This window comes from Lissotriton helveticus, chromosome 9, assembly GCF_964261635.1.
Source record: "Lissotriton helveticus chromosome 9, aLisHel1.1, whole genome shotgun sequence".
In the NCBI taxonomy this organism is placed as follows: domain Eukaryota; kingdom Metazoa; phylum Chordata; class Amphibia; order Caudata; family Salamandridae; genus Lissotriton; species Lissotriton helveticus.
This window is the reverse complement of record NC_136070.1, coordinates 264,546,730-264,556,704: the sequence shown is the minus strand read 5'-3', so window position 1 is coordinate 264,556,704 and position 9,975 is coordinate 264,546,730.

Sequence of the window (9,975 nt, the reverse complement as noted above, 5' to 3'; positions counted from 1 at the left end):
CTACCTTTTTCCTCAGTTTTTACATTTGGGTTTGTCAAACAGATCCGTTGCTAACAACATACTAAGGGCCAGATGTAGGTGGCCCATTACCGGTCGGTAAACCCGAAATTCTGTAAATTTCAGGTTTACCGACCAGTATTGAGCCATTTGCTATGTAGAGGAGATTCAGTAAATACCGAATCGGTATTTACCGATTCTGTATTTACCGAATCATCATTTACCGATTTGGTATTTACCGAATCGGTAAATGATACGTAGGAAGCACTTTGAAGAGTGCTTCTGTGCTTTAAGGATTCGTTATTTACCACCAACTATTAGTTGGTGGTAAATAACGAATACCTCTGTAAATGCAAATCTGTGCATTTACACCAGTGACATGTGGCACACATACATGCCCTTAGGGCATGTATGTGTGCCACATGTGCACACAAGCACTATTCAGGGGTGCAACAGGGTGTCAATGTGACACCCTGCCACCTTTGACTCTTTCCCTATTTTACCGAATCGGTATTTACCGATTCGGTAATTGGCATTCATTCCTATGGACCTCCAGGCCCATAGGAATGAATGGCAATTACCAAATCAGTAAATACGGATTCAGTAAATACCGAATCTTAACGATTCGGTAATTTTTACCGAATTATTTGCTACATAGCATTTACCGATTCTAAAATACCGAATTTAGAATCGGTAAAAACTATTTACCTACATCTTGCCCATAGAGTGGTATTTGGATCTGCCCCTATCAACCATTGACCATCTTAACCGCATGCGCGCTAGCGAAATTCCGCTCCTGTGCTGAGTTTTTTAAAACCGCACTTTACATGACGAGCTGGGCTCGTCATGAGCGTGCGAGGAGGCTACCTCATGACGAGCCCAGCTCGTCATGAGCGTCGAAGGGGTTAAACCAGCCACTTGCAACTATTGGCTGGAGACTTTGTTAATCACTCCTTGGCTCACCTAAATGGAGTATTCATCCCTCACCTAACGCTATGGCCCTTTTGAGTGTATCTTTACACCTTTACTCACGTACCTGCACTGAACTGCATTAGGGACAACTTTACAACTATTGCACTCTATGGTGGAGCCATTCATAAGAGTGATTTGTCCAAACTGTGATGGCTTAGTAAGTAGTTTATACCAATGAAGAGGGGTTCAATTGTTTTTGATATTTCCAACTTTGAAAGAGGATTTTGGTGGACATCAAGGGCTTCCTCTGTGATTGAAATGTATGATACTTATTCATACATACCTGACTCCTCAAAGCAATCATTGCATAAGCTAATGTTGAAGAAGGGTAAGCTGGCTGATGAGAACAACATGTTAGTTTTAATTAGGAAGGTAGGTGGATGCAAAACTCGTTGTGGAGTGGTCCTTTAGGTATATACTGAAAATGATTTCACAACAACAAACGAGTTTCATCAAAAGGCAAGAACGGGTGCCCAATGTAAGACTGGCTCATACCATTCAGAATCTAACAGTTGACTATATGGAGTCTGTGGTTGCTTTTTTTCTTGAAGCAGAAAAGTGTTTTGTTTCCACTTGTTTGGCTCTTGCCTCAAATTTATTGATAGGGCCTAAGTGTTACTAAGGCGTGTGTTCCAAGGTAATTTGACTTCAGAACATTTTGAGTTTTCAATGATGTCTAGACCTTGTTGCCCTTTTTCTTCTTAATGCTTTATTTAGATCTAGAGCAGTTGGCAGGCACAAACTGAATAGTAAAGAATTCAATGACCCAATGTACGCTGATGATATGCGTGTTATCATTGAAACCCCTGACAAGTCAGTGCCAAAGTTAATAGAGTTAGTGGAGAGATTTGGACTATTACCAGGATTCAAAGTTAAGTGGTATAACACATACGTGCTTCCTTGAATTCTCATTTCAGCTAGCAACTTGAGGAGTGGGATAGGGGAGTCGCTGCTGATGACTTTAAATATCTGCATGCCCTCTTTCTTATATACAACTCTTAACTCTATTCTAACTAAAATAAGCGTGATTTGGATAGATGGAGAATGTACTTTTATTTTAGTCTTTTTGATTTCAGTCTTAAAGGGATGTGATATAGATTGGCCCATTGTATATTCATGAAAGAAGTACATGCTCCATAGTCTACAAAAGAGCATGAGTCAATTGACCTTTCACATGTGATATGGTTTGTAATGTGATCCTAAATTAGTTGGAATATTGTTAACTTGTAACAAGGGTTTTCATAATTCTTACTCATCTTTTGCGCTTGTTTCAAAGTTGACTTATGTCTTTCCTGAGATCTTTCTGGAACGAGTTGGAGAATTTCCTACTACATGTCCTCTGTGACTGCAGTACAGACAGAGACCCAATTATCTTCATTGATCCTTTTTGGCCTCAGCTAATGGACTTTGAGTTATTCCCAACTGCATGAGCTCTTCTAAATTTCCTAGGTTCTTGGAGATAGGTATTGAAGAAGATTGAAAAGAAGCGGTAAGAAAACTTGAGTCTTGGCTGATTTTTTTCTTTTCAGCTCCTTGTTCCTGAGCTCTGTCATCTATCTGAGTGACTAACATCAGATGGTCTTGAAACAATTAAGCCAGTAAGTGTCAGCTCATCTTTTAATCTTCTTCAAACAGAGTAGAGAAAAATCTTTCCAACCAGCCTCTTTTTGCCGTAAAGTGTACTATGTAGGTCTGTAACTCCAAAGAATCCATGTATCGTTGATCTTGTTTAAAGACAGTACAAAATGCTGGATAGTCATTGAGCAGAGGGGCAGGTTGAGTAACCACGGATGTAGCCAAGTTACTTTCTAACAATGAATTCCACCTTTCTTCTAGTAGGGGCATAGATCAGACCCTCCAGCTTATCGCGATTTGCAAAAAAATCGCGAAATCGCGTGATCTCTGCAAATGCCGCGATATTTGGCATAAAGCCCGCGAAATTTGCCGTTTTCCGGCGTGCGCCCATTTTCCATTTGATTTGCGGCGAGGACGCGCACGCGCGGCCGAGAGAGAGGGAGAAGACCACGGCGGCCGAGAGAGGGAGAAGACCACGGCGGCCGAGAGAGGGAGAAGACCAGCACCACACCAGCAAGAGGGGGAGAGAGCACGAAGCGGCAGCGACACACTGACAGGTACCGTCCGTCCGCTGGATAATCTCCCGAGTCCACCTGCAGGCTGTGCTGGCTCGAGAGGGGCCACGCCTTCTGCTGGACGGGAGATCTCTACCTGCTGCAACGGGCCCCTCGAACCAGGGGCTGGAATCAGTACTCAGGGAGGCCCTGGGTGATGATTTCATGGGCCCATTAGTGACCGCCTGCAAGTAAGCACCTTCGAAGCGGCTCTTTAAAGTGTTGGACAGTCTTGTTGAGAACACTGATGGATAAATGTTACTTTGTGACCTTTCAACTGCGTTTTTAGGTGCTAGACCAGGTGTTTTGCAGAAGAGGGAAAAGCTTTTATTGCAGGCCTCGCCCGGCCTTGGGTAAAGTTTTTATTATTTATTTATTTATGCATTTTTATATAGCGCGGACTTTACCTGAAGGCGTCAGAGCGCTTCACATTAGGAACAGAGATGAAACATAATGAGAAACATTACAAAAGAACAGATTGCAAAAACATACGTTACTTACATAAGGTAATAGTGACATTTGTGAGCAAACAAAATACATGAGGTAGTAAAGGTAATAGTGACAATCGTGAGCAAACAAAATACTTCAGTAAAAATTGTGAGCAACCAAAAATGCATGAGGTAGTCAAAAGTGCACAAGAGGAGATGAAAGTGACAAGTGTGCAGTTATAAGAGAAAACAGAGTATAATTTGAGGTATAGTACTGCAATAAGTGCTAGACACTCAGGCACAGGAACAAGCGTTACGTGGGCAAGGTCAAACAGTAAGATATCTGTGTTTGGTGTTGCAAAAACCCCAAAATAAAATGCCGCTAAATGCCGCTAAATTTCCATTTTTGTGCCGCTAAATTTTCATTTTTGTGCCGCTAAATTTGCCAATCCATGCCGCTATATCCTGGGGGGTCTGATAGATGTGAGGCTTTAAAGTAAATGTATTAAACAAGTGTACAGTTTTTGGCATACTCACCGAATTTCTGTTCTAATAATCCAGTCAATGTTCCTGACGAACTACGAGAGACTGTTGGAGGGAAGTGTTTGTAGTAGTGAGAGATTGAACTTGAACAGACAAACTAGGAACAACAGTTAACAAGTCCTAAACTTGATCCATCTGTAAGTTCAGAAGTCATTGGTGTTGCAATCTGTCAGGGTTGGCTCCTGGATGACACTGCTGATAACTTCTTAACACAAAAAAGGCTGCCACTTCCAAAAGCCCCTTTGGAATCCACATTGAACAATGACCAAAAGTGCATGAAAGCATGCAAAAGATAATGTCAGTGTTCTGAAGGGTAAAACTGGAGACTAAATAAAAACACTTGAAGAATTCAATCAGAGCAATCAGACTGGAAAAACTGCACTACTGAAAAAATGGAATGATGGATAACTGCAGGAACGTGCAGCGTACTGAAGGAGCGACATGTGACTCACCCACCCATTAACCAACATCCTTTTTATGTTCTAATCTTCCATATGATCTGGAAGAAGAAGTACAAAAAAAGAACATGAAGAAATTCTTCGATTATGAGCTTCAAAAATTATGCTTACTCTAAACCCAATGTAAAATCAGGTACGGATATTACAAAATATACATGATTGCGATCTGGTTCCGAATTTGAAAAAGAACATTCTAGACCTGCCAAACACAGAGAAACAAAATGCATGACTAGGTTCTCAATAAGAGCAATTGCAGGAAAAAAAATATACCCCGGCATCTACTGCAGTGATCTGCAGTGGCGGCTGCCACCGAGTCGTACGGGTGCGGCGGGGGATAGAAAAAACAATTAAAAGTGACTTACCTTGCTGCCAGCTGCCACCTCTCATCCGTCCTCTTCTGTTCCTGCTGGTAGCAGGAACCACACACAGGCTCCCCTAAGCCAATCACTATGCTGCTCTCACCATGACAGCAGCACCGCGATTGGTTGAGCGCCTTGGTTCGGCACCCAGGTGGGTACTATGAGCCTGTGCATGTTTTTCACCTAGGCAGTACAATACAGACGGTGGAGAACATGCAAAGTGCGGATACATTTTTGGCTGGCCTGAGACGGCCGGCCAACCCGTCATGTGCACTTAAGTGCCCCAACCACTCCTCTCCTGCTGGCTGTGATGACAGCCCCGCCCAGTAAACCTGCCTCACTACAGAAAAAGAAATGATAATAGCATAGTGCTATTATCATTTTATTTTTATTTTTTCCACTGCTCAAAGAGCATTGAGGGGGTGTTCCTCCACCTTAGTAGAGGAGCCGCCGCTGGTAAACTGCTTGGGATGACAGCAGGAGAGCCACAGAACAAAGTCTTACTTGGTGTCTCCATATCGGATCTGCGCGTGAATGCGGAAAGCTACGCCGAAGCCTCCAGAAGTAACCACCATGGAGCACAAGGCCTTTAGCAGTATTGCCCAAAACTGATAGAAAACAAAGTGCAGCTAGCGACTGCACCCAAAAATTTAAAATAAATGGAGAGGCTAGAACCAGCCTCCCCCATGGTAAGTAACCAATTTGAGTGCATTGCGATAAAAAATAAACTGTCTGGATGTAACAGAAAGTGCCATAGGCTATCTGGAGTAAAATGGACAATGGTATGCATGACTACTTGAAGACTCTACTTGTTCTGTAATCAAGGAGGAGGATCTGGTTGAGAAACCTAATCGCCGATGTATTTTGGAGGTCGAAGTCTGAAGAACATAAATACCCATCCTTTTATTTATTGTAAAACTCTTTCTCTAAACATTTTGTCTTGAGCATCGAAAGGGTGTGACAAGACTTTTAAATAGAAAACTTAAAAAACAGACACATTTTATTGTTATCATTAATTAAAATCAGTTGAGACAGGTAGTTTAGATTTGCGATCATGGAGGAAGAAATGGCTAGGTATCCGCTAGTCATAGAAGGCTATTATGCGGTGGAATGGGTGGTTAGACACAGTAGTCAGAGGACTATGTCTTGTTTTCTTTCCTGTGCTGTCCCTGTCTTCATGGCCCCTGAGGCCAAGGTTAGCAAGGTAACTGACAGGAATAGCCGAGGGCATGTCTGGAGTAGTGGCTAGTACTCCTAACAACCGGTAACTGGTATCCATGGAAACATGTTGCTATGGTAAGTGCCCTTCGCCTGTAGGAGTTAATTCTCAACCAGAGATAACCCCTTTTCCAGGAGCTGAGCAGGGTCCAAAAATGTCCCACAAGATGGCAACCAGAAAATGATGACAAAACACATTTTGTAACAGGGAAGAAGACTGAGATTCAAGACGGCACTCATTGGTGCAGTTTCTCCAACCAGGCTCTACTCTTTAGGTTTGCCTCAATATCTCATTTTGTTCCTTGAGACAGCAGCAAAAATGACCCATGTGCTGGGACTTCAGGCATCATAGACCTGTTTGTGGGGACTGTGTTTGAATCATAACTTAGAGTCAGGCACTCCTTCTACACTTTTGGTGGGGGCCGTACAGAACAGTAACTGGAATGGTGCAATGTTTTCAGTAAGTGAGAAAGGGCTCTAGAACACAGTGCAGCTTGGAGGACAAAATCAGCTACCAGTAGATACCTGGTTATCAAGCTCCAGCCCTAGCAAGGGTCCTCTACAGAGAGAGCAATCCTCTTGTTTGCAGTGTGGATTTATATTTCGTAACACTTTGGGGCATATTATCAAGAAAGGCGTTAAACATTATCGCCGGTTTAGCGGCAGAAAACTGCAGCTAAAGCGGCGATAATGGGCTTGATAATATGCTCTTGAGAATTCCAATAGAAGCCCATGTTCTGGTGTGAACCTGGGTTTCTATTGGAATTCTCCAGGGCATATTATCAAGCCCATTATCGCCGCTTCAGCGGCAGTTTTCTGCCGCTAAACCAGTGATAATTTTAACGCCGTTCTTGATAATATGCCCCTTTGTTCCGTAGTAGCTGTTGTGGTCAACAAATAACAAATTAGGCACCAGACGTGTTCCTAACCAGTGAAATATTCATTTCTTCAGTCACAGGTGTCACCAATAACGTCTTCTGGGACTACCTTCATCCCTCTAGGAGGGCTAGCTGGCAGTGGAAGAGAAAAGCTATGGACTAGTACAAGAATGGTAAATCCCAGAAGGGGATGTCTGCACTTCAGTAGGCAGTGTTCCAAGGTTCAGGCCCAATGCAGGGGTTGTCTGGCTGTCCAGCCAGGAGCCCAAGAAGCACTGATTTTGGTGAGTACAGAGCCTGAATGGTAAGAAGGAAAAGAAGGGTTTAATGGGCTAAAGAAAGAGAAGAAAGTTTAAATACCTGGAGACCCTAGATAGATTCCTGGCCTCCTTGCTAGACTCAACATCTTGTGATTCTGAACAAATCACTTAGGGCCTGATTTAGAATTCAGCAGATAGGGTTCTGTCATCCTGATGGAGTTCCTACCTGCTGAATATAGAGATGTCCACCTGCCCAGAAGACATCCATTGCATTGGTAGGAACTGCCATCAAGGCGGTTCCCTTCAATGCATTGAAACTTTGACAGATGGCTCTGTCAATATTTTTTTATTTTCAAAAACAAAAGCCCAAAGCAGGGTTTTATTTTTGATAATAAAAAAAGCAATGTCTTACCTTACCATGGGATATTTCTCTCATGGGGTGGGGGCAATTTATATGTTTTTACTGTCCCTTACCGCCAGGTTTTACCTGCCGGTGCATGTTATTGAAACTGCCCATTTGACCATCCACTCTAAATTGGCAGGTGGTCAAACGGCAAAACCTCTGATGGCCCTTACTCCGTTGGGTGTATGTCAACAGTGGAGATAGGCTGGTCTCCACCTCCAGCATGCTTTAGTTAGACTCTAAATGAGGCAGGCTAAACCTCCGTTTGGCAGAGAGGGTAATCCATCACCTTTGTGACAGAGCACCCTCTCCGACAAACTGTAAATCAGGCCCTTAATCTGCCTGTGCCTAAAGGTGTGCAGAATGTATTTGTGTGATCCTCTCTTGATATACCCAATATGGTTGGTGGCCTCACAAGCCCCCCTGTCCCCATGAAAGAAAATAAGTTACTTACCTGTAACTGTGGTTCTTCAGTATTGGCATCTTTCATAGATTCACATGTTTCTAGCCTCCTGATGACAAAACTGGATAGGTGCAGAAATTTAATGAACAAAACCGTGTTTGGAAGGTGGGTAACCTTTCCGAGGCTTACCATAACCCACTAGCGGCTGGTAGGATTTTAAACATCTTTAATATATGATGAGTGTAGCATTTTTTCTGATAGGGTCTGTGGATTTGAAAATAACGTTTTGAGTACAGTAGGCTCATTAAGATGAAAGTCTGTCGGCAATTTCTGAATAAATTGGTGTTGGTTTGTAACATCACTCTATCCTCTTTGAATTGTAAAAAGAGTTCTTTGACTGTGAATGGTTAAATTTCACTTACTCTCCTGAAAGGCTAGTTATAAAACTATCTTTTATGAGAGAAATTCTAGATCAGCGAATGGGCTCGAATGGAGCCATCATCAACTGTGAAAGGACCAAATGAAGCTGCCAAGATGGAGGAGGTTGCTTTATTGGTGGCAAGTCTCTGAAAAGCCCTTTAAGAAACTCTTTGATAAGTCTCTTTGACCACAGAGATGATCTCCTAAATCTGGATATAGCTGCTAAGTCACTTTAATTGAAGTAAGAGCCAAGCCCGATTTAGCTAGATGTAGCTAATATGGCAAAAAACACTTTCTGGTGGAGCTGATAAGGATGGATTTGTGTTATCTGACACCACAAACAAAAGCATTTCTACTTGAGCTTATAAGTCTTGTTAGTAGAGTCAGATCTGGCTCTCGCAATAATTTCTTTACAGTCTTGTGAGATATTTAGGCTTGCTTATTCATTGTCTTCAGGAGCCATGCTGACAAGTGCAAGGACACTGGGCCCGGAGGAAGAATCTGGTTGTGGTTTATTAACAATAAAGTTGGCATTGGCTTCATTTGATTATGATGTTACTAAAAGAGCATGTTCAGTTTGACAAAACAATACTGTCTGAGCCATTTTGGGGCTATCAGAATTATCCGGCAAAATTTCAGTTTGTTGAGAATCCGTGGGATTAACGGGATCAGGGGAGAAGCGTAAGCAAAGATCCCTGATTATCCTATAGAAAATGCACTCCCCCATGATCCCTGTTGTGGATACCAAAGTGCATAAAACCAGCATTTATGGTTCTGCTGAGTTACAAAAACAGATCTAGATTTGGGTTGCCCAAAATCTTTAAGACATTGTCCAGGGGCAACTTGGTGAAGCACCCATTCGTGGCAGCTGTTCCTGGTCCTGCTTAAGGTGTCCGCTATAACATCTTTTAATTCAGGGACATGCTCTGCTTTCAATTGTACCTAATGTTTTAGTGCCCACTTCCAAATCTCCTGAGCTTCTGAGACCGTGGTTGGGATTTTTTTGCTTCCTTGCTTATTGTTGTAATGCATGGTGGTGACATTGTTCATTCCTAGTCATAAAGATGTTTGTGTTGTGGAGCCCATTTCCCTTTGATTTGTATATCCTGAAGGTGTGCACCCCCTCTCTAATGAGGCATCAGTCTTTACCACAAAATAGGCCATCTGAGGCTGGAAGGTAAATCCTATGGAAATGTGTTAATTTTTGGTTCACAAAAGAAGAGCTTCCTTCATGGTTGAAGTGACTTGGCGATGTCCTTGAGAGAGCCATGAGTTTGGAGCCATTGCTAGTCCAATTACTCTTGCAGAGGTCGCATATGGAGCCATAAAAATAGTACTATAGGAATGCATGATGACATCATGCCTAGCAGGGACTTGAATAGGTGAACTGAAATAGACCTTCTTGGCAACAACCTTTCTGCAAATAGCCTTGGCCTGGTTTGTCTATCTTCTGCCTTTGTCTTAAATGGTTCCCAAAAATGTCATGATCCTCGATGGATGAAGCGAA